Genomic DNA, 24,792 nt, shown 5'->3' on the forward strand with positions numbered 1-24,792 from the left:
ATATAAAGAGTAAAAGAGAGATGAGAGTGGATATTGGACCATTGGAAAATGATGCTGGAGATTTAGTAATGGGGACATGGAAATAGTAGCTGAGCTTATTAAGTATTTTGTCTTCACTGTAAAAGACACTAGCAGCATGCCACAAATTTGAGTGTCAGAGGGTCAGAAATGAGTGTAGTTGCTATTACTAAGAAGAAGGTGCTTGGGAAACTGAAAGGTCTGAAGGTAGATAAGTCACCTGGACCAGATGAACTACACCCCGGGGTTCTGAATGAGTTAGCTGAAGAGATTGTGTAGGTATTAGTAATAATCTTTCAAGAATCACTGGATTTCTGGAATAGTTCCGGAGGACTGGAAAATTGCAAATGTCACTCCACTCTTTAAGAAGAGAGGGAGGTCAAAAAAAGGAAATAATAGACCAGTTTGGAAAATAGGCCAAAGTCGGCATGGTTTCCGTAAGGGGAAATCTTGTCTGACAAATCTGTTGGAACTCTTTGAGGAAATAATAGGCAGGATAGACAAATTAGAGTAAGTGGATGTTGTTTACTTGGATTTTCAGAAGGTCCATGACAAGGTGCCACACATAAGTCTGTTTAACATGATAAGAGGCATGGTATTACAGGAAAGATGCTAGCATGGATAGAAGATTGGCTAACTGGCAGAAGGCAAAGTGTGTGAATAAAGGGGAATTCTCTGGTGGTTTGCTGGGGACCAGTGTAGTTCTGCAGGGATCAGTGTTGGGACCACTTCTTTTCATGTCATATGCCGATGATTTGGATGATGGAATTGATAACTTTATGGCCATGTTTGAGGATGATATGAAGAGAAGTGGATGGACAGGTACTGTTAAGGAAGCAGGGAGTCTATAGAAGGAATTAGTTTGAGAGAATGGGCAAAGAAGTGGCAAATGGAATATAGGGAAGATTATGGTCATATGCTCTGAAAGAAGGAATAAAGGTGTAGAATGTTTTCTAATGGGGCAAAACTCAAAAATCAGAGGTTTAAAAGGACTTTGGAGTCCTTGAGCAGGATTCCCTAACGGTTAACTTGTAGGGTGAGTTGGTGGGAAGGAAGGCAAAAGCAATGTTAGCATTCATTTGAAGAGGAATAGAATATAAGAACAGGGATGCAATGCTGAGGCTTTATAAGGCATTGGTCAGTCTGCACTTGAAACATTGTGACTAGTTTTGGGCCTCTTACCTATGTGATGGTATTGAAAAGGTTCCCGAAAATGATTCCAGAAAGGGTTAACATATCAGGTGTGTTTTTAATGGCTCTGGGCCTGTACTCGCTAGAGTTTAGAAGAATGAGGAGTTATCTCATTGAAACACCTAATATTGAAAGGCCTAGATGGAGAGGATGTGGAGAACGTTTCCTATAGCAGGTGAGTCTAGAACCGGAGGGCACAGACTCAGAATAGAGAGATGTCCATTTAGAACAGAGATGAGGAGGAATTTCTTTCTCCAGGGTGTAGTGAATCTTTGGAATTCATCGCCACAGGTGGCTGTGAAGGCCAAGTCTTTGAGAATATTTAAAGTGGAGGTTGCTAAGTTTTGATTAGTCAGGGCATCAAAGGTTATGGGAGAAGACAGGAGAATGGATTTGAGAGGGATGATAAATCAGCTATGATGGAATGGCGGAGCTGACTCAATGGGCTCAGTAGCCTGTCTTCTCTAATGCCTTCTGGTCTATTTAATGATTTGGCTTATACAAGTCCATCAAACTTTGGTGAAGAAATTTCTCCTCCGCTCAAAATTAAATTGCATACCCCATATCCTTGAACTAAGACCCATGGTTTTGTATTTTTTCATCATGGGGAACATCTTTCATGGATCTAGTTTGAACAGTTCCATCAGTGTTTTATAAATTTCACTGAAACTTCATTCATTCATCTGAATGCTTATCGCTGCCATTCCATTAATACATCAGCCTGAACATCCCAGCAGTCAGTCTGATGAATCTTTGCTGCACTTTCTTCATAATAAGATCATCAGATAAGGAGATCATCACTGCTCACAATATGGTTTCACTAAGACCCTGTATGATTGTAATAAGACATCCTTGTTCTTACACTCAATTCCTCTCACTATGAAGTTCAACGTGCTGTCCCTGCATGCTTCCTTTCATTGACTAGTATACAAGGGTACCCAGGTCTCATTTTGCCTCCTTCATTCCTAATCCGTCATTGTTCAGATAATAACATGCCTTCCTGTTTTGTCATCAAAGTGAGTAATGCTACTTTTATGCATATTTGTACATCATCAGTCGTGCATTTGTCTCCTCCCTCAACCTGTCTGAATCACAATACAGCTTCTCTCTATCTTCCACACAATGCACACTCCCACTCATATTGTCTTGCCTACAACCATGGAGATAATACATTTAATTCTCTCATCCTAAATCATTTACAAATTGTAAACAACTGGGCTAACAGCACTATACTTCATGGCCCCTCCGCGAGTTACTGTCTGTCACTCAGCATATGACCTGTTTATTCTTACATCAGACCTTATTGAAAGCTTTCTGATAGTCCAAATGTGCCTTGTTCTCTGGTCATCCCCCACCAACACTACTAGTTTTATCTGTCAATCAGTTTTCTCTCCATGTCAGTTCATAATCCAGATCCCATGTGCTTTAATTTTCCACTTTAATTATTTTACTTTAGACCTAAATGAAAGCTTTCTGAAAGTCTAAGTGCACCAAGTCCAAGTAACGGACTACAAGACGAAGACAGGCAGCTTTGTTCTCAACAGCGCCTCTCTTCCCAATGAGCTCAATATTTTGGACAGAAGGGGTTTGGAAGGTCACCACCCATCCTGACAGCCTACAATGCACCTGAACCCACTATCATTGTTGGAGACTGAGGTCAGTCTTCCAAAGAGTGAAGGGTTTCAATTTCATAGTGAACATCACCAATAGCTTGTCCTGGTCCAACATATAGACGGCACCATCCAGAAAACTCACCAAGGCGCCTATCTCCTTAGAAGAATATTGTCAAATCACCTTTGACCCTTCACCCCATGCACCTTATTAGGCATCCTATCCAAATGCATCATAGGTTGTGATGATAACTATTCTACCCGTGACTGCAAGAAACTGCGAGCAGTTGTGGACCCAACACAGAAACCAACCTCCCATTCATGGACTTTGTACTTCTAACCGTCTCAGTAAAGCAGGTAACATAATCAAAGACCACACCCACCCCAGAAAATCTCTCTTCTCCCCACTCCCATTAGGCAGAAGGTACAGAAGCCTGAAAACACATACCACTAAGTTATAGGACTATTGAATGGTCTGCTAGTGTGATGAGATGAATTCTTGTCCTCACAATCTATTTTGTTATAGCATTCCATCTTGTTTTCTACCTGCAGTTTGCTTTCCCTGTAATTGTAACTGCAGCACTTTATTTTGCATTTTCTTGATTTTATCTTGTACCTCAATACACTGCTGTAATGAATGGTTCATATGTTTTCACTGTACCATGATACATGTGCCAATAAAAATCCAAATTACCAATTTCAAAAAATTCTAGTAACCTTATCATGGTGCAAGAAAAATCAGGGTGATGAATTTAGAGGCTGGATCAGTAAATGGAACTAGGATGTTGCAGCCCTTACAAAGATTTGGCTGTCACAAGGACAGGAATGGCTGCTGGATGTTCTGGAGTTCAGGCATTTCAAAAGCCACAGGAACGGAGGTAAAGGAGGTGGGGGAGTGGCATTGCTAATCAGGGATATTATTGCAGTTGCAGAAAGAGAGGACATCGGTGGAATGATCCTCTATTGAGTCAGTGTGGGTGGGAATCAGAAACTGAAAGGGAGCAGTCAATCAATTGGGTGAATTCTGTAGAACAACACCCCTCGTAAAAGCAACACTGAGGAGCAGATCAGAAGGCAAATTTTGAAAAGGTGCGAAAATAAGAGGGCTTCAGTGACTTCAACTTCCCAAACATTGATTGACACCTCCTCAGTGCTAAAGGTTTAAACGGGGCAGAATTCTTAGGTTTGTCTAGGAAGGGCCTCTGACACAATATGTGGACAGGCTGACTAAAGGAAAGACTATACTGGATCTAGCACTAGGCAATAAAACTGGTCACGTGAAACAGCTAATATGAGGGGGCATAATTTTAAGGTGTTTGGAGGGAGATGTTAGAGGTAGTTTATTTCACACAGAGTATTAGATGCATGAAATGTAATTAGGAGCATTTAAGAAATTCTCAGATCAGGCATATGGACGACAGAGAAATGGAGGGCCATGTGGGTTGGATTGATATTAGTAGGTTAAAAGTTTGGCACAACATTGTGGGTTGATGGGCCTGTATTGTGTGGTACTGCTCTATTCTATGTTCTGTGAATGATTACCATTTTGTGAGACCATTTTATCTCTTCTATCCATATTCATTGCCATTACATCTTCAATTTTAGATCCAAACATTTCCCCACTATCAATCTCAGACTAATTCATCTATAATTCCCTGTTTTCTCTCCGTCTACATTTTTTAGTTACAGTATGTTGCATTAGTAATCCTCCAAAATATACGGAGGCAGATGCAGAAGCAAAAGAACATTGGAAAATAACCAGTCACTATTTCTTGGCCATTTTCTTTGTAATCTGGGATACAGAAAATTAGTTCCTGACGATTCTTTAGCCTTCAATCTCATTAATATTCCCAGTACCATCTCCCTTCAAATACGGATATCTTCAGTTCCTCCCTCTGACTAAGCACTAGCTCCCTTAAATTTCTGGAAGATTAATTGTGGCCTCCTCATGTGGAGAAAACCAGAAGTGTTCATTCAACTGATCAGTCTATTCTTTGTTTCCATTATAACTGCCCCTGTTTCTGAAATTAAGAGCTTACACTTGTCTTCCTCTCTTTCTTACACTAATTAAAATACACCTAGCTGATTTGATGATTATTGATTATGTCAATAACTCCACATGTTTTATACTTAATTAGCAATTAATGATAAAATCACTCAAATAATACTGGACAACAAAGATCCAGTTTTCTGAATACTTTTGGGTGTATGTTATGGATTTTGGGCTGCTGACCAAGTAAACGACCATACCATTTCCCCATCACGCACCATTTTTTGGAATTGCCTATATTTGTTATTTCAATTCATAATTCATAAATCAGTTAAAATGTTGCCCACAACGTAAGCTGAAAAGTTTTCTATCTTGTCCAGGCGTGCATGAGCATGCTTCTACAGGATGGGCGCTGCTTGGCAGGATGGGTTTTAGAAAGGCTGTAACCTTCCATGAAGGAATTCAATATCTGAGACAGATGTTCCCTAGAATAACTGATGCCAAGATTAAGGAAGGGATTTTTGTTGGTCCACAAATCAAGCAGATCATCAATGACAGGCAATTAGAAGAACTTCTAGTGGGACCGGAGAAAATCGCATGGAATGCACTCAAGGATGCTGCTGAAAATTTTCTTGGCAACTACAGAGCACCAAACTGCATGCAGCTGGTTGACAACATGCTACACGCATACAAAACCATGATGTGCAATGTGTCACCACAGACTCATTTTCTGCATTCCCATTTAGTCTTCTTCCCTGCAAATCTTGGCACTATCAGTGACAAGCATGGTGAAATGTTTCACAAGGACATTTCGGTCATGAAGAAACGCTATCAGAGCAACTGGAATCCATCAAAGCTAGCTGATTATTGTTGGGCACTAAGAAGTCTCGGACACTGAGTACAAATGAAAATCATCAACAAAGCATTTCTAGCTCAGTTGAACTATTGCAAAGCATCAGCACTGTTATGCAATTAAACACATTATATTTAATAAATGTTAATTTCTTGTTTCTCCAAATTCCTACATGGTGCGCATCATCTTAAATTATATTTGTGTTCCCCTTCAAGTGGTCTATTATAAACAAAAATAAATTTCTAAGGAAGCAACACTTTTGAAAAAAATGTTGTTCAGTATATTCTTTCTTTTATAAAAATTACAATCCTTTTTAGGCTGATATGATTTTTCACCTTGTCAATGCAGCAATGTGGGATCTGTCTTAAATTGCTGAAAAATTTAGAGCAATCCATGATGATTAAAGAGAGTGTGGGTCATGAACACTCAAGGGCTTCCTATCACATGGAGTGGCCCGGTTAAGAATTTTTAGTTTAAAGTGCTTAACAAGGCTGCCACACAATTTGTATTTCAAATTCAGTCAGAATCCAGAATCAACTCCTATTGTATTTTTTAATGTTACAGTACTCATAAGCATTTTTGCTATTTAGTAGTCCTATTATCATGTTTAATCATAGAATGAACTTGTTTCCAACTTTTAACAGCTGCCAGCACTGCCTATTTCTCTGGTAATATTTTACTGATGATAACAGTATACCTTGAGTATTAGAAAAGTTATTTGCTTCTGCAGTCAGACTGAAGAATTATTTTCACAACAGACCAACTCTCTGAAGATACAAAGTTAACAACCGTATGAAGATTTTACACTTCTTGTTTCGTTCTTGCATCAATATCTCTTAATATTGCTCTGGTTTCCTCCCACATTCCTACGAAGTTCAGTTAGGGTTAGGATTAGTAAGCTGTGCTATGTGTGGTGTGCCTCTGTGTGCCTCCCCTGGCATACGTTCGGACTGCATTGGTTGTTGACGCAAATAACGCATTTCACTGTATATTTCGATGTCTCGACGTACGTGTGATAAATAAAACTAATCTCTTTAATCTGCTAAATATTTCAATGAGCAACTTCTGGTTCAAGTTCAAGTTCAATTGTTGCTCAACCACATATGAATACCCATGAATACAATCAAACAAAACAGTGTTACTCCAGGGCCAAGGTGCAAAATGTAGTACATAGCAACAAGGCACAGACAGCAGTAAGATGCAGTCACACAAAACATGTAGTCCAAGTCCCTGAGTTCACGAATGTTGCAGCAGACTGCAGTCAAACACAATACATCTTGTCTGCCACCAAGCGAACACTAGAGGGCAGCACTGACTCCAGCACGTACACTGCACCACACCACCTCCGCCACAATGGTATGTCTCTTCTAGGTGGCTGCAAACAGGTGACACCACAGCTTGAAGCCCAGTTCTCACTACAACTAATGCCACACAGCTAACCTGCCGTCCCCCGATAAACTAGTGAAATGGACTTGCAACATTCCACATTAACAATGTCCAATAGGACCTTGCGATCACAAGAAAAGTGATTAAGACACTGTTAGACTGCACAGCGTCCTCACACACACCTCTTTGACGCAGACAGAAGTTTGATCCATGCCAAATCCAGCTCTTTGGTTTCTCAACCAACCAGCAACTTGCTGATGGGGTAGACCTGCAGTAGTTTGAGTTCTTAATATCCAGCAGGGTCTTCTGTATGTAAAATAAAATTAAAGGAAGACAATAACACATTTGATTGTCCCTGCAGAAGTCATTGCATCCAAGTGCACCACAATCTTACTGGAAGAACTTGGTCTGGCCTAACTAGACAATATGATAGAAAGGTTTATGTTTCAGAAAGGAAAGGATATAGCCAACTGTACACATTAGTTAGAAGTTCAAGAATACGGGGACAGAGATAAAGGATTAAATTTTAAAAAGACACTGAATCAAAAAGAAGAGAAAAAAATTCTCTGCATGGACTTCCAAAGCTGTAGAATTTGCCGCCTAATTAAAGGCAGAGATAGATGCTACATCAGCTTCCAGTATAAAAATTAATTACCAGAGCAACCCAATTAATCAAGCATCATTTGAGAAGGCAAAAGGATGGTGTACATGGACCATCCCTTTACCTTCACAGGTTCTGTATGACCGAGTTCCAGAAATTTGTTTTTTTTCACTCCAGGTTTCATTGTTTGCAGTCTCCTGTTTCTCTTACCCCTTAGCAGCAGACTGGTTAGATGACACAGGAAAAGGACACTGAAAGAAGATGGAAACAGGGGGTGTAAATGTGAGCAGGATGCTACTGTAGAGACCAAACACTGAATAGAAAAATTAAAAATAAATGTAGATGGTGGAAGCCTGAAATGAAAGTGAAAAAGCTGGAAATGCACATTAAACCAGTAACTGCAGGCAGCAACAAAATACAGAGTTAATGGTTCAAGTGAATCACTTCGTCAGAACGACTGAACACACACTTGCTCAGCCACTTGGACAATTTCCACAAATTTTTCTATGTATTTGGAAAGATTATTAAGATAAAGTTTGGACATGGAGCTGCAAAAACAATAGCACTTCTCTTTCTTTTCAGCTATAAAACCCTTACAGATAAGATACATCAACACAGACTCTTGATGGTTTACATCAGATAACGTTTATCTACAGCTCTCTGTGATTTGTGCATCTACAGTATGATCTCTGTTCAGTTGCTGAAGGAATAATATGGACTGCAGTGCTGAGCCAGGGTTTTCAGATTCTGCAAATGGAGAATCTTTTTTAAAAAATGACAAAAACACAGGTGTCAATACAGAAGTATCATCTCAAAGACATTTTTTATATGCTATTGTAATTTGCACCGATCACAATCTATCACAGCCCATCAGAGGAAAAGCCCTCTCCATCACTGAGTACATCTACAAAGAGCACTGCCACAAGGAAAGGTACATCCATCACCAAGCACTCCCACCATCCAAGTCAAGCTCTCTTCTTGTTGCTGCCATCAGGAAGGAGGTACAGGAGCCACAGGTCCAGGAACAGTCATTACCCCTCAACCATCAGGCTCCTGAACCAGCATGGATAACTTCACTCCCCTCAACTCTGAACTGATTTCACAATCTATGCACGCATGTTCAAGGTCTCTACAAGTCACTTTCTCATTATTATTTATTTGTCTATTTATTGATTAATAAATATTTGTGTTTTTGTATTTGCACATTTTTGTCTTCTTTCGCACGTTGGATGTTTGCCAGCCTTTGTGTGTAGTTTTTCATTGACTGTATTGTATTGTGTTACTTCGTTCTACTATGAATGCCTGCAAGAAAAAGGAATCTCGGGGTTGTATATGGTGACGTATACATACTTTATACTAATAAAATTAACTTTGACTCTCACAGATTACCTTTTATATTCAAGTTTATCTTACATTTAGCTTTCTTTGTGCTCTGTCTCCAGTTATCAAATTACAGTGTGTATTTTTCTCATCTCCCACATTTCAAATTCCATAACTCCTTATCAGCGTAGTGGTATTTTTTTTGCGTGTAATCTGCATAGGTCTCCACTTCAGCCCAGTCCTGCTCTAATTACACAGTCGGCCATCATGAGGGTAATAACTACAAGTACAATATTGATTTCAACATACTTATCCTCATTCCAACATTTGTGAAGTAAGCTATGCTAATGGGGCTAGCATAATTAATGTTAAACCGAAATCCAGCAGGGCTTAGCAATTCTATGGAACAAAATAATTAGTTGAAGCAGCGTACGAAAGTTTGCACATACTTCCTGAGGAAAAATTCTCATCAGCTTTTCTCCTGAAATAAAAGTAGTCAAAGCAAAACTTTATCTCCACTCCTCTTTCCACGGATACTACCTGATCTGCTCTCAATTTGCAGAGCTTCCTCTTTTTGCCAATGGTCACAGCACAACTTCACCCCTGGTGTTTTTATCATGCCTTTATTGTAGCGCAAAGCATCAAACAGCCCTCTGCAGAAGGGTTATCAACGAAAATTTGACAGCGCAGCGGAAGATTTGAGGGCAAGTCAAAAGTTTAGTCGAAGATGTAGAAGGAAAGCGAGGCAAAAAGATTCATGGAGGGCTGTGGCCTAAAGCTCATTACAAGGTCACTCATGATGCCAAGACTTGGAACAGTATGGTTCAAGGTAGCAAGTGCCAGAGAGAAGGAAATGGAGTGAATGACTAGGGAGAGAGCTGATGTTATTGACATCACAAAACACATTGGCCATTTTTGCCTTGTGAAAGATTGGTGGCAATGCTTATTTGGCTAGGTTGTGATTCTGGTGCCTTTCTGATTTTGTATGTAAATCAGCATGACACCAATGAGATACTGTACGGCTGACTCTCTAGATTGCTAAGGGGTAGTCATGGAGAGGGATTGCCATGGTTACAGAAAACATTGGTTACTTATCTGCGGGACAACTGCAGAGCTATCTCATTTATTTTTAAACTGGTGGGTGTTTTGCAGGACAGTTTTCCTGATGGGATCCTTCTCTCGGGCAAAGTGGATTTATTCAGAGTCTTGATGAAAAATTGTGAGATCCTCTGCAGTATATTAACCTGGCCTTGAAATTCTGCCATTCAGTGCAAGCTTTTTGTGCATCAAGAAATGGGATTTATATCTGAAAATGACATCTAACTCTGGATTGGTTAACTTGGTGCTTCTGTAGTCCACAACCACACCCCCTTTTTGTTCAGCTTATCAGTTCATGTGTGGCTCTAACATGTGGAAGATTCTGGGCATATACAATAATACTAATTGTGGGCAACAGTCTTTTCAATGTTACTCTATGCACGTGTCCAGCAAATGGCCTAGGCCTCAGGCACCCAACCAGATCTTAACCAAAGGGTTGAAGCCTGTGTCAGTGTTGGTTAAGAGACCTCACCTTACCTGGTTCACTGCTGGAGGGTCCACAATCTCCATCTTTTTCTTGGTAGTTTCTCTAAGTGATTTTTTCCCCCTGCTACTCCATTCACTGTCTTTGGCCCTCTATTCTTCTACCAGGCTGGGATCTAGACCTAATACCTCAATCATGCCCTCCTTTCCCATATCCTACCCACGGTCCTCTTCCCAAACCCCTTTCTGCCTCCTGACTTCTCCAGAATTCTCTCTTCTCTGATTTACTCCTTGCCTCCTCACCTAATCACCTCTTTGCCGGCCATTCCCTTCTCTCCGATTCTCTTCCCTCCACCAAGTCCGCCCTCTTGCCCATTCTCAGTATTCTAAAGGGGGGGGGGGAGTGAACAACCAGAGCTTATGGTATAATGACGTAGATAGGAAAAGGGAGGAGACCTTGAAGAGAGAACATGAGAATTAGACAGAAGGCTGAAAGCAGGATCTCCAGGGTGGTAACCACTAGACTGCTGTCTGTGCCACTTGCCAGTGAAGGTAAGAATAGGATGAATTGACAGATGAATTCATGGCTGAAGAATTGGTGCAGGAAGCAGGGTTTCAGATTTCTGGATCATTGGGATCTCTTCTGGGGAAGGTACGAAGGTACGACCTTTAGGTTCTTCTGGGTTGCCACTGAACCTAAAGGGGACAAATATCCTAGTAGGCAGGTTTGCTGGAGCTCTTGGAGAAGTTTAAACTAACCTGGCAGGGGGATGGGAACCCAAGTGATAGGGCCAAGGATGGGGAAGATGCTGAAGATGTTCTATAGGTCAGTTGTGGAGAGCGCCCTCTTCTTTGTGGTGGCGTGTTGGGGAGGAAGCATTAAGAAAAGGGACGCCTCACGTCTTAATAAGCTGGTAAGGAAGGTGGGCTCTGTCGTGGGCAAAGTACTGGAGAGTTTAACATCGGTAGCTGAGCGAAGGGCGCTGAGTAGGCTACGGTCAATTATGGATAACTCTGAACATCCTCTACATAGCACCATCCAGAGACAGAGAAGCAGTTTCAGCGACAGGTTACTATCGATGCAATGCTCCTCAGACAGGATGAAGAGGTCAATACTCCCCAATGCCATTAGGCTTTACAATTCTACTGCCAGGACTTAAGAACTTTTTTTAAAAGCTATTATTAATGCTTTTTGAGATAGTGATTTAGATGCATATCATATTCTTTACTGAGTTAAGTATTGTATGTAATTAGTTTTGCTACAACAAGTGTATGGGACATTGGAAAAAAAGTTGAATTTCCCCATGGGGATGAATAAAGTATCTATCTATCTATCTATCTACACAAGTAGATGCAGTGTGTAATGAGATTATAAGGAAGGACAGACAGATAATAGGGCAAATTGCAGTCAGTGAAATGAGCTAAAGTGTAACAGGAGGCCAAAATCAAAAAAGGTAATGAATACAGGACTGAAGGTGTTACAGTTGAATGCACGTAGTATGTAGAGGTGCAGCTAAAAGAAGTTCATATTTTGGAGTTTAACATCCAAGGATACACATTGAAATGAAAGGACAGGCAGGTAAAGCCTGACAGGGTGGGTTGGCTACATATATTGGTAAAAAAAATGAAATCAAATCCTTAGAAAGAGGTGACATAGGATTGGGGGATGGGTAGAGTTAAGAAGCGGTGAATGTAAAATGACCCTGATGGGAGATAACTATAGCCTCGGAGCAACAGCCAAGATGTGGGCTACAAGTTACAATGGGAGATAAAAAAGGCAATGCCACAATAATCATCGGGGATTTCAATATGCAGGTAGACTGGGAAAACCCGGTTAGGTTTTCAGAGCAGCTTGTGGTTAAACTCAAGAGGGGAACTGAAATTCTGGATTTTCTGTTATGTGATGACCCCAACTTGATTAGGAAGCTTAATGTAAAGAAACCCTTAGGAGGCAGTGATCATAAAATAATAGAATTCATCCATTTTGGAATAAAGGGAATTACAGAGGCACGCAGAAGTATCTTCCAGATATATAAACAGTAAAAAAGAGGCCACGGTAGTTATTGGACCACTGGAAAATGACACTGGAGAGGTAGTAATGGGGGACAAAGAAATGGCAGAGGAACTGTGGTGAACTATATATACGTGTCTGGACAGCATTTTACATCCGGAAAAATTAGACCTTGATCCTCAAGACTCCGAAGCAGCTCTTGCCTTTGAACTCTGGCTTGCATGCTTCCAATCATACTTGGAACAGATTCCAGGGACTGAGCCTACATCTCGCCTCACGTCTCGGAGAGTTATTGACGGTGCATCAGGAACTAAATAAGCATTTTGTGTCAGTGTTCACTGAGGAGGAGTCCAGCAGAAAGGCATAAGTGGGAGAATGCCTGGGGGCAGAAGTGAATGTCATTGCTATTACTAAGAAGAAGGTACTTGGGAACCTGAAAAGTCTGAAGGAGGTTAAGTCACCTGGACCAGGTGGACTACACCTCAGGGCTCAGAAAGAGGTAAATGAAGAGATTGTGGAGGCATTGGCAATGATCTGTCAATGATCAATAGATTCTGAAATGGTTCCTGAGGACTGGAAAATTGCATATGTCACTCCACTCTTTAAGAAGGGGGGGGGGGGGTGGAACAAAAAAGGAAGTTATAGGCCAGTTAGCCTGACTTCAGTGGTTGGAAAGATATTGGAGTCCATTATTAAGAAAGAGATTTAAGGTACTTGGAGGCACATGATAAAATAGGCCCAAGAGAGCATAGTTTCCTAAAGGGGAAATCTTACCTGACCAATCTGTTGGAATTATTTGAGGAAGTAACAGGCAGTATAAACAAAGGAGAGTTAGTGGATGTTGTTTATTTGGATTTTCAGAAGGTCTTTGACAAGGTGCTGCACACGAGGCTGCTTAACAAGATAAGAGCCCATGGTATTACAGGAAAGTTACTAACACGGGTAGAAAATTGACTGACCGGTAGGCCTTTTCTGCTTGGCTGCCAATAACTAGTGATGTGCATTAGGGCTGCTGCTTTTCACGTTATATGTCAATGATTTAGATGAAGGAATCGATGACTTTGTAGCTAAGTCTGCAAATGATCTGGAGATAGGTGAGGGGCAGGTAGTGTTGAGGAAGCAGGGTATCTGCAGGAGGACTTAAACAGAATGGGGGAAAAAGTAAAGAAGTGGCAGGTGGAATATAGTGTAGGGAAGTGTATAGTCATGCATTTTGGTCGAAGGAATAAAGGTATAAATATTTTCTAAATAGGGAGAACATTCAGAAATCAGAGGTGCAAAGGGACTTCAGAGTTCTCGTGCGGGATTCCCGAAAGGTTAACTTGCAGGTTGAGACGGTGGTAAGGACGGCAAATGCAATGTTAGCATTCATTTTGAGAGGACTGGAGTACAAAAGAATGTAATGCTCAGACTTTATAAGGCATTGGTCAGCTGCACTTGGAGTATTGGGAGCAGTTTTGGGCCTCGTGTCTAACAACAAATGTGCTGGCATTGGAGAGTGTCAGGAGGAGTTTCATGAGAATCATCCCAGGAACGAAAGGGTTAATATATGAGGGGTATTTGATAGCCCTGGACTTGTACTCACTGGAAATTAGAAGAATGAGGGGGAGATCATTCAAACCTATTGAATATTGAAAGGTCTGTATAGAGTGGATGTGGAGAGGACGTTTCCTATAGTGGCAGCAGAAGGCATAGCCTCAGAATTGAGCGGACTTCTATTTAGAACAGGGATGAGGCCAGATTGCTTCCGCCAGAGGGTGGTGAATCTGTGGAATTCTTTGCCCTAGCCGGCTGTGCAAGCCAGTCATTGGACACACTTGTAGCAGAGGTTGATGGGTTCTTGATTGATCAGGGCATCAAAGGTTACGGGGAGAAAGCAGGAGAATGGGGTTGTGTGGGGTAGTAAATCAGCCGTGGTAGAATGATGGGAGCAGACTCAATGTGTCGAATGGCCCTTTTCTGCTCATAGGTCTTAATGGTTTCTCCAAGTACCCCCTTGATTCTTTTCATAAACAAAACAGCTGCTTAAGATGGTGGAAATCCAGAGCAACACACACAGTGCTGGAGGAACTCAACAGCTAAGGCAGCGTCTATGGAAAGGAAAAGGTAGTTGATGGTCCAAGCCATGACTCTTCCTAAAACATCTACTTGATCCTTCTGCCTTCAGACATTGACCATTCCTCTGATCTTCTCTGCAGTCTGATAGTGCACTTACATTTCTGGACTAGCAGTCAGTACACTGGACCAATGATCTAGAGATATGACCAGTTCAAACCCCATCAGGACAAATGGCAAATTTAAATTCCAATAATTAAGTAAATTTGAACTGAAGAAAATAGTTTTATTAACAATAACTCTGAAACCATAAGTCATAAAAAGCTCATCTCATTTATTGATGTTGTTTAGTGAAATAAATATTTCATTTACATTCAATTTGACTCAGACCTAACCCACCAATAAGATTGCTTTCTAATTACTTCTCCCAAGTTCAAGAGTAATTAAGGACAAATTTTAAATGCTAACATTTAATGATTTCTGTATCACATAAGTGAATAAAAATTCTGTAATCCAATATCCTTTCTCTAACCCTGATCCTCTCTACACAGCCTTCCATCGTCACTAATAGAGATTAAAACTCATCTGAAGCTGTTTTTAATTGTGTGGCTGGGGATGGTTAGTCCATCATGTGGAGCCAGGCTTCTCAAGGTATCATTTGAAGGGAAGCTGCCTGGGTCGCCAAGTTCACAGTGTCCTGGCTTCAGGAGGGAGCAGATTCAGTAAAAATGCCTCACACCTTGTGGTGTTTCTCCTTTGGGCACAACCCTTCCAAACCAATACTCAAGCGACGATGACATCCGCCATCCCAGAACATGACCTCCCCCTGCACTCACAGCTGAAGAGGTTGAAAATTTCCTTCCACTGGTCTGACCTTCTCTGATATTGCAATTCCCTGATGTTGCGATTCCTTCCTCGATTGACAGCCCAGAACCTGACCCTCCCCTATCGACTTCCTGCTGCTATGGCTCTGCCCCCATCACCTATAAACAGGTCCATAATCTGTTTCCCTCCATTTAGATTGCTTTGGAGGAAAGACACATTTATTGAGTAATACCTGTTGTGTTGCACATAATACCTTGGGGCATCATACCCAAGAGTACATTGCCTCAAAGAAAGCACCATTCAGTTTATGTCCCTTTCTAGACAGTGAAAAATATCTAACCTAGTCTCTTTTCACTGAAGTTAGTTAATCTACATAGTCAGCATGTTTATACAATGATTACATTTAATGGCTTGCCTATTCTCTAATGCATAATGAAGGGAGAGTAAGAAGTGGGTAATGAAGACCATTAGTACAGAGATTTAATGCAGTTGAGCGTATAGATCTGTACCAGCCTGCCTGGTAAAGCACAGGCTCCTAATAATATTGTTTGCATGCTATGTCCAGGATGGTAGGAGACTCCTGTGTGGCCTTCTACTTAAAAAAATAGACACTTCCATTGCTCTTAGAACTCAACCATATTGCTACTTTGCAAGTTCCACTCTGCTTTCTCCTTATTTGACTCTTTCCTCTCCCTTCTCTGAATCTCTTCACCCCCATTACAGGGGAGAAGTTAGCAACAAACAATCCATTATAAAGCAACCGATTCCCACAGCTATCAGCATCCCACACTGCCTCCTGTAAGAAGTTCATTTTCATTTCCCAGTGTATGGATTTTTCATGCAAAACAGAAGTGGGAGTGAAAGGGGAGGAGGTATTACACCGTTAGGCAAAGATCACATTACTTCAAAACTGGGGGTGGGGAAGTATTCTAAAAGGCTCCCCCATTGAGACTACATGGATAGAGTTCAGAAGCAATGCAGTGTTGTTAATTTGTGCAATATGAATGGTCAACAGAAGATAAAGGAACACAGACGCAGGTAGTTGTCAGAGAGATGAAATCAAAGTAGCGTTATCATACAGAGGATTTTAATTTCCAACAGGGATTGTCAGTTTTAAAGACTCAGGGGAGAAAAAAATTTGAGTTATGTCCAGGGAACTTATTGATGCAGCATATATGTTTGTAGATCAACTAACTAAGGCAGGAGCATTACTGGACATTATCTTGGGAACGTAGCAGGCTAAATGGATGGAATGAGGGATCATTTGGATATAGAGTGATCGTAAACCCATATCATTTAAAGTGGCTATGGAAAATGATAGGGATGGACAAGTAATAAAGGTCTTAAACTGGGAGGAGGCCAGTTTCATTTTTATGAGGGAAGACCTACCAAAAGCAAATTCAGAGAATCTTCTTGCAGAAGAAGTAGCAAGAGTTCAAGACCAATATTTTCCTGGACGGATACAAGTCAAAAGATACAAGTATAGGGAAGCATGGAGCCTAAGGGATATTGAGGAATGGATGAAATGAAAAATGAAGCATATGATGAGCTTAAGGAACTAATGACAGGGATAGGCATTTCGTGTATAATAAGTGAAGAGAGGACATTCTCAAGACCAAGGTAGTTCATGAGAAATCACTGGCAGACATGATTAAGGTAATTCTGAAGTTATTCTATAGGTATAGTAATCTGGGATGACCATGGATGTTGCGTCCTAGTTGTCTGGATACACATGTCAGGGCGGGACAATATGGCGAGCAAGTTGTTGCCCATGTAGCAAGCTCCCTCTCTCCATGCATCTGATGAACCCAAAGGAACGGCAGAGACCGATACAGTTTGGCACCAACATCATCGTAGCAACTGCCAGTCAAAGTTAAACTCAACGTAGGACTGCCTTAGGTACTCTAGCAACAGATTTTTCCCTTAGGGCTTAATTGACCTTCCCATGAGTGGACATAGCTGCAAGAAGCGGAGGTTTGAAATCAGAATTTTCCTTCTGTTAGACCATGGCTACCATGGCTGATGAGCAGAATCTGCCTGGAGCAACTGGTTTTAAGCCGCCAGTTGCTTAGTAGCTAAGCCGCACATGAAGACCAGGAGCTGGACTTGATTGTCAGAGCTATTTGAAGCACGTGCCATTGGAACCATTTAATAGATAGTGGGAGCTTATCCCCATTTCCAACCCCAGCTCAAACAACCCTAAGGAGCCAGGTATGCTAAGGGCAAAAGGATAACAGGAAAAAGTAGAGCCCTTGAAGGGGAAGGTGGGAAACCTGCTCATGCAGACAGAAGGTATAGGTGAATACTTTGAATCAGTATTCACAAAAAGATAGATTTTGACAAGGTTCTACATGGGTGTCTCAATCAAAAAGTTAGGGCATATGGGATCCAGGACAATTTGGCAAAATGGATTCAAAATTGGCTTGACTGAGGGCTGTTTTTGGCCTGTCCCACAAGGGCTGGTGTTTGGGTCCTTGTTGTCTATAATATGCATGGATAACGGGGGCATGTGTGTGGTAGGCAAAATCAGTAAGTGACAAGAAGGTGAGCTGAGTTTCTAGTAGTGTGGAAGATAGTCTTAGACTACCAAGAGATATTGATGGGATGAAAAATGACAAATGGATTTTAATCCAGACAAACGTGAGGTGATATATTTTGGGAGAACTAACAAGGATCAAACATTCCCTGTGATTGGTAGGGTCTTAGGGAGTATTGAGGATCAGAGGGACTTTGGAGTACAAGTTCACAGATCCTTGAAGGTAGCAACACCGTAGACCATATGGTTAAGAAGGCATTTTAACTCCTGTCCCTCACTAGTAGGGACACGGTATACAGCAGTTAGGAGAGGTATGCTCCAACTTTATAAAATTCTGGTCAGCTGGACTACTGCTAATGCTGGAGAGGGCAGAAAGGAGAATTAGCAGGACGTTCCCTGGGATGGAGCAATTCAGTGTTGAGCTGAGACTGGTGAAGCAAGTTCTGTTCTGCCTGGAGTAGAGATGGTTAAGTAGGGATATAACTGAGCTGCATAAAATGATGAGGGATATAGATGGGGTTGACTGCAGGAAATTATCCTCCATATCAAAGGACATGGGTTTTGGGTAAGGAGTAAGACACTTGAAGAATTTATAAGGGTAACGTGGAATGAGAGGCAAGTAACTGGAATGTACTGTCTGAGAGAGCGTTTGATGCTGAATCACTGACAGCGTTTCAGGAGTGTCAAGATGAACACTTGAATCACTTCAGAACAGAAAGCAATGGATGAACTGCTGGCTCACGGGGTTGATATGGAAGGGTGCCCGCTGGCCTGTGTGCCCAGGTGAAATATGTGAAGCTGAACCACCAATTAACTCCAAAGGCACCAAAACTGTCACCACTCTAGTGCCTGCTTCAGAGAGAATCTCTACTCGCTACTCTCCAAACTGTGAGAAGAGACAGTAGAAAGGAATGGGAAAGGTGCAGTGGCAATTTTCTGTAGTTGTTTCTATCTGTTTCTCTTCGGTCAGGTTACTCAGGTGCTCATTCAGAGCATTGGGGTAAATGACCATCTGATCTGCTGTAATACAGATGTACTTAGTTACTTCGGCCCATCATCCCTATGGGGACATAGTCTGCCTATAGCAACTTGCCAAGTCCTCTGTCCTGGGACAGTCTTTCAATTGTCCTCAGGTGCAACCCACCTTCAAAAATCCTTTCTCTCCCAGGGATGAGGTCTTTGGAGCTTGCTACAATACTTTAATGAAGAATAAAACTTGATCAGCTTATTTCAAGGACTTACTATGTTTGCTTAAATCTACTGGGGTTGTTTAACATACACGTGTGCCGTGATGTTATTTTTCTTCTTCCTGATGAAATCCTGCTCAGATGAAAAACAGCACCTCTTATGACACAGCGAACCTTTAGTATATCGCTGGATTTCAGATTATCCGTACAACCTGGTGAGGTTTGATCTGATGCAGACACAAGAATATTATGACCAAATCAAGGTGACATTTAAAAATCAGAACAGAACAGAAGCAAGGTTGTGATAGAGACAGTGAAAATGTCGAGGCTAAATGTTCATTTGAAATTGACGTGCTTTATTCTCCTGTGATGTTGGTTCCAATTTCAAATGCTGGTAGTTGCTATTGAGCTTTAATTTATTGACCTTGTTATCACCATTGATTTAAATGGACTGGAGGAACGGCATTGAGAATAGACTATTACAGCTGATCAATTAATTTGTTTTGGCACTCGTTTTACTATAGAATCATAGAGCACTACACTACAGCACAGAAACAGAGGCCCTTCTGCCCATCTAGTCCATGCTGAACTATTATTCTGCCTCGTCCCTTCAACTTCACCTGGAACATAGCCCTCCATACCCCTCCTATTGATGTACTTACCCAAACTTCTCTGAGCTGAACTTCTATCCATGACTTCCGCAGGCAGCAAGTTCCACACTCTCACCACCCTCTGAGTGAAGATCCTCTTCTTGTTCCCCTTAAAAGTTTCACCTTTCACCTGTAACCCATGACCTATAGCTCTGAGCTCACCCAACCTCAGTAGAAAAAGCCTGCTTGCGTTCACCCTATCTATACCCGACATAATTTTCCGTATCTCTAACAAATCTGCCCTTGTACCAGCAGAAGCACTAAACTTCTGAAAACTTAACTTCTAGGGAAATGAAACCCATTCTAATTTCCAGCTTGTGGGTTAGTGAATAGATTATATTGAACAGTACTTTGTGTTCTCTTTGTACCTCCCCAAACATTATCGTGATTGTCAGTGATTAAGAGTAGAAACAATATAATTCCATCATGCTATGCCCTTGGTAAGCCTGGTGGGGCCAACTGAAATTGTGACTGATGTAACTAAATGAACAATTGAAAGACGCACTCAGCTACTGCACGTGGATTTCTGAAATCTGTGTTTTGCTGATCTGTAGATTGCCAAAACACTTAGGGCTCAGAGAATACTTCTCAGATTTTGCTTTCTTTAGTCCTCCTGATGATGCAATTTCGTCCTTTCTTTCTTGCCTCTCATTCTAACTGGTGAAGACGCCAGATAGAGGTGGGGGAGGGGTGATTTGGGAAGGAAGAGGGAGAGAAAGAGAGGGAGAGGGAGAGGGAGAGGAGAGAGAAGCAACAGCTATGCGTAAAGGAGCTGAAAAACTGCGGATGCTGGAAACCGGAAATAAAAACAGAAGAAGTGGAAACCCTAGGCAGGTCAAGGAGAAAGAGTAACAAAGGTAATACTTCAGGTCAAAGATTCCTCACCAGAAATGGGAAAGAGAAAAAGTGTCAGTTTAACTTGCGAAGAATGTGAGGGACAGATGAATTGGACAAATAGAAATCTCTGAAATGATGAGGCCAGGACGCTATTGAACAAAGGTTCCCAAACCTTTTTATGCTCTAATTCAAGGGCGGTATAGGTGGCGCCATGATAAGGTGCTGCTGGCTCTTGTTGAGAGAGATGCAAGAAGAGGACGGTTGGCACAGATTTGAGGAAGGCCATCACCTTCATCGAAGAGGGAGCTGTCCTATCGTAACCAAACAACCAAAGCCAAATCTGCTGCTAACGGCCGGGTCCTGGGAGATGAGGGTCAATGTGGGAAGGAGGTTGCAGTTCCCGGAGGTGGTGCACTCAACCCTCCACCCGGACATTGTATTGTGGTCGGCTGAAGACCGGAAAATAATTCTGGTTGAGCTCACGGTGCTGCGGGAGGAAGGATGGGAAGAGGCCCACGAGGGAAAGGCCTCGAAGTACCAGCCCTTAGTGCAGGAATGCAAAGACAAGGGATGGCAGGCATGGTTCTTCCCTGAGGAGATCGGCTGTAGAGGTTTCCCAGTCAAATCAGCATGGCGGTTGTTGTCAGCTCTGGGCCTGGATGAAAGGAGCAAAAATCAAGCAGCTCGAAGGATGGGGGAAGAGGCAGAACGAGCCTCTTGTTGGATTTGGAGTAGGCAAAAGGAGGGAAGCTGGAAGCCAGGAGCAGATGGGCAGTGATTTGGCCACCACTGCCGGCCCACCAACTGGAGAGTGTCATGGTTAAGGGTCGAAACACTCTGTGAAGTCTGGGAACCACCTGATGACATCTGCTCCTGGCTGAAGGCTACGGTTATCTCATAAGGTATCTGGAGAATGCACCCTAACAGGTGTAGGTAACAAGTATTAACCAAGGGGCCCATGGACCACAGATTGGGAACTCCTGCTATGGAAGCATAAGTTGTAGGGTTCATCCAGTCGATGGGGGGGAGTTAGGAAGAGAGAAAATGAACAGGATAAGTAAATCAAAGGCAGCTAACAAGTGAGAATTCAGGCAAAGGAACACAAAAAGGTGCAGGGCTGTAGGTCATGCCTAACAGGTCACCTTGTGCCTTTGGAGAGAGAACACCCAAACCAGCATCACAGATGAATGTCTATACTCACTTTTGCATATCAGGTGTAAATAAGGTGATCTTAAGTGAAGCTACACCACCAGCTGACTCCAAAGGCACCAGAACTACCACCAGTCTGGTGCCTACTTCAGAGAGAGCCATTGTTATGCCCTTGGCCCCCTCCTTTGTGAGAATCGCAAGAACCCTAGTCAAGGGGGGGTCAACTGACCCAAAAGAGGAAGAGACGTGCTGAATGGACGCAGGAAAATGGGAGAGAGAGAGAGAGACCACGTTCTCCCAAGAAGCAGAATAAAGGTGACATTGACTATTGTCTCATGGAGACCACGTGAAAAGCCCTCGGGCAAAGTGGGCTGGTTGAGAGAGAGATCGCATTACCTGCAACTTGATTGACACCTGCGATCCCGTGAAGAAGTATAAGGGAGGGTCTGAGGGGGGGGGAACCCTCAGACGCACCAAGGAGACACCAAGGAAGCACGATACCGATTCCCGTGGGAGCGGGAAGCCATTTTGAAGGAAGCCACGTGCGTTAGATTCCAAATTTTGAATCTGTGGCTAGAACCAACGAAAGACTGCTTTTAACTAACAACGGGGAAGCCTGCTCCCCTGATTCCAAGGATTTGCTCTGCAAAGACAACGAGCAAGTGTTTATCCTTTCTAAATCATCTCTCTCTCTCTACAATGTGAAAACCCCAGCGGTTCCCAAAAGGGAAAAGCCTGCAAACTTCTGAGTGACTCTTTATATTTCAATTGGACTCTGTATTAACCCCTAGACAACTATAGAGCTTATTTCTGATTGATTATGGTTACACCGGTGTTTTAGATTGAGTTTGACGATGCCTATGATCTGAATGTTTTGTATTAACCATACGTTTGTGCCCTTTTTGAATAAAACGTTTGAAAATAGTAGCATCCGACTCAGCTGATCCATCTATCTTTGCTGGTAAGTTACCTGGTTACGGGGTTACGTAACACCATTACTCGCAAAACTGTGAAAAGACGCTGTATAAAGGAATGGGAAAGGGTCATTGATACTTCCTCACTGGGAGATCACAGTCAGTGTGAATCAGAAATAACTTCTCCTCCTCACTGGCACACCTCAAGATTGTATGCTTAGCCCACTGCTCTACTCTCTCTAAACCCATGATTGTGTGGCTAAGCACAGCTCAAACGCCACCTCTAAATTTGCCGATGATATGTCAGTTGCTGGCAGAACTTCAGGTGGTGATGAGGAGCATGCAGAAGCAAGATAGATCAGCTGCTTGAGTGACGTTGTAGCAACAGCCTTACACTGGATGCCAGTAAGACAAAGGAATTGATTGTAGGCTTCAGGAAGGGCAAATTGAGGGAACACACGCCAGTCCTCATTGAGGGATCAGAAGCAGAAAGGGTGAGTAGTTTCAAATTCCTGGGTGTCAACATCTCTGAGGATCTATCCTGGGCCTAACATATTGATGCAATTACAAGGAAAGCACAACGGCAGCTACACTTCATTCGGAGTTTGGTACGTCACCAAAGACACTCAAAAGTTTCCACAGATGTACCATGGTGAGCATTCTAACTGGTTGCATTATCATCTGGTATGGAGCGGCCTCTGCACGGGATTGGAAAAGGCTGCAGAAAGTTGTAATCTCTGCCATCTCCCTCATGGGCACCAGCCTCCCCAGCATTCAGGACCCTGAGAAAAAGTGATGCCTCAAAAAGACAGCATCCATTATGAAGGACCCTCATCAGCCAGGACATGTCCCCTTCTCATTGCTGCCACCAGGGAGGAGGTACAGGAGCCTGAGGACACACACTCAATGTTTCAGGAACAGCTTCTTCCCTCGTCCATCAGATATCTGAATAGACAATGAACCCATGAACACATGCATCTTTTCCCCCTCTTTTTGCACTATTTAATGTAATTTTCATATATACTTCAATTGTAATTTATAGTTTTTATTATTATGCATTGTGATATACCTTTTAACCTTGTATCAGATTAGTCAGGATTCATACAGAGACCAAAGCAGAGCTGATGTCGGAATCACAAGAATGCTACCACTGCTGACAACTATGAAGGATTGCTTGCTGAACTTCCTGCAGTAGCTACACTTCAGATGAACCTCATTATTTGTAAAATGCTTTAGGATGTCTTGAGCTTACCATATCTGATGGCACAAGGTAGTTGGCACCTCCTTCAGGAAGGTGCAGCCTGACCACTCCCCACTGTACATAATCAGTTCCTCCGTGGATTACGAGAACCAAGTTTGTAGGAGTGCCCATAATGGACAATCTCACCTGGTCCCTTAACTCTTTAGGCAAGAAAGCACAGCAGCTTCTCCACTTCCTGAGGAAACTGAGGTGACTGATCTCAAGTCACTGCAGGATAGTAAGAACATCAAGAACTGGTTGACTATCCCCTCAGTGAGTTGCTCAATAGCAGTGGAGCTGGACTTGTTGTGCACCGTTGTTTGATGATCATCTTGGACATTTTTATTGTGATCGCACGACCCTGTTGGCCATTGGCAATGTAGAATACTGCAAGTCCAGATCTTTGGCTCATTGGCGAGACCGACGGTAGGGGAGCTGCATTGCCTCGGTTGTGACGAGGACCAGGCCTAGGCTGCAGGGTAGCCTATTGCAGTCACCCAGGAGAGGAGATGCCGAGGCAGTGTGGGAGAAAGCAGGTGACTCCATGGGTATGCTGAAATCTCTACTGATTTGGGGCTGGCCCTTCCTGTTGGTGCAGCTCTCCGGTGTTCAATCAGTGAAAGAATAAGTAGGACTAGGACAACTTACCGTCAATCTACTCATGCCATACAGGGACTTGGGGTATATATTTCTCCTTCTTGTGATTGTATGTTTTTTTTTTGAAATCGTACGCATATGTGCTATGTGCAGTGTGCTCTGTTCTGTCGGTAATGTGCTTTACACCTTGGGCCGGTGAAACGCTGTTTCATTTAACTACATGACCTACCTTGTAGGATCAGACATGGTAACGCTCTGTCAAGACATTTCTCTTTCAAACACTATATCTACCAGTCCTGTA

The sequence above is a fragment of the Hemitrygon akajei genome, chromosome 19, assembly GCF_048418815.1.
Source record: "Hemitrygon akajei chromosome 19, sHemAka1.3, whole genome shotgun sequence".
In the NCBI taxonomy this organism is placed as follows: Eukaryota; Metazoa; Chordata; class Chondrichthyes; order Myliobatiformes; family Dasyatidae; genus Hemitrygon; species Hemitrygon akajei.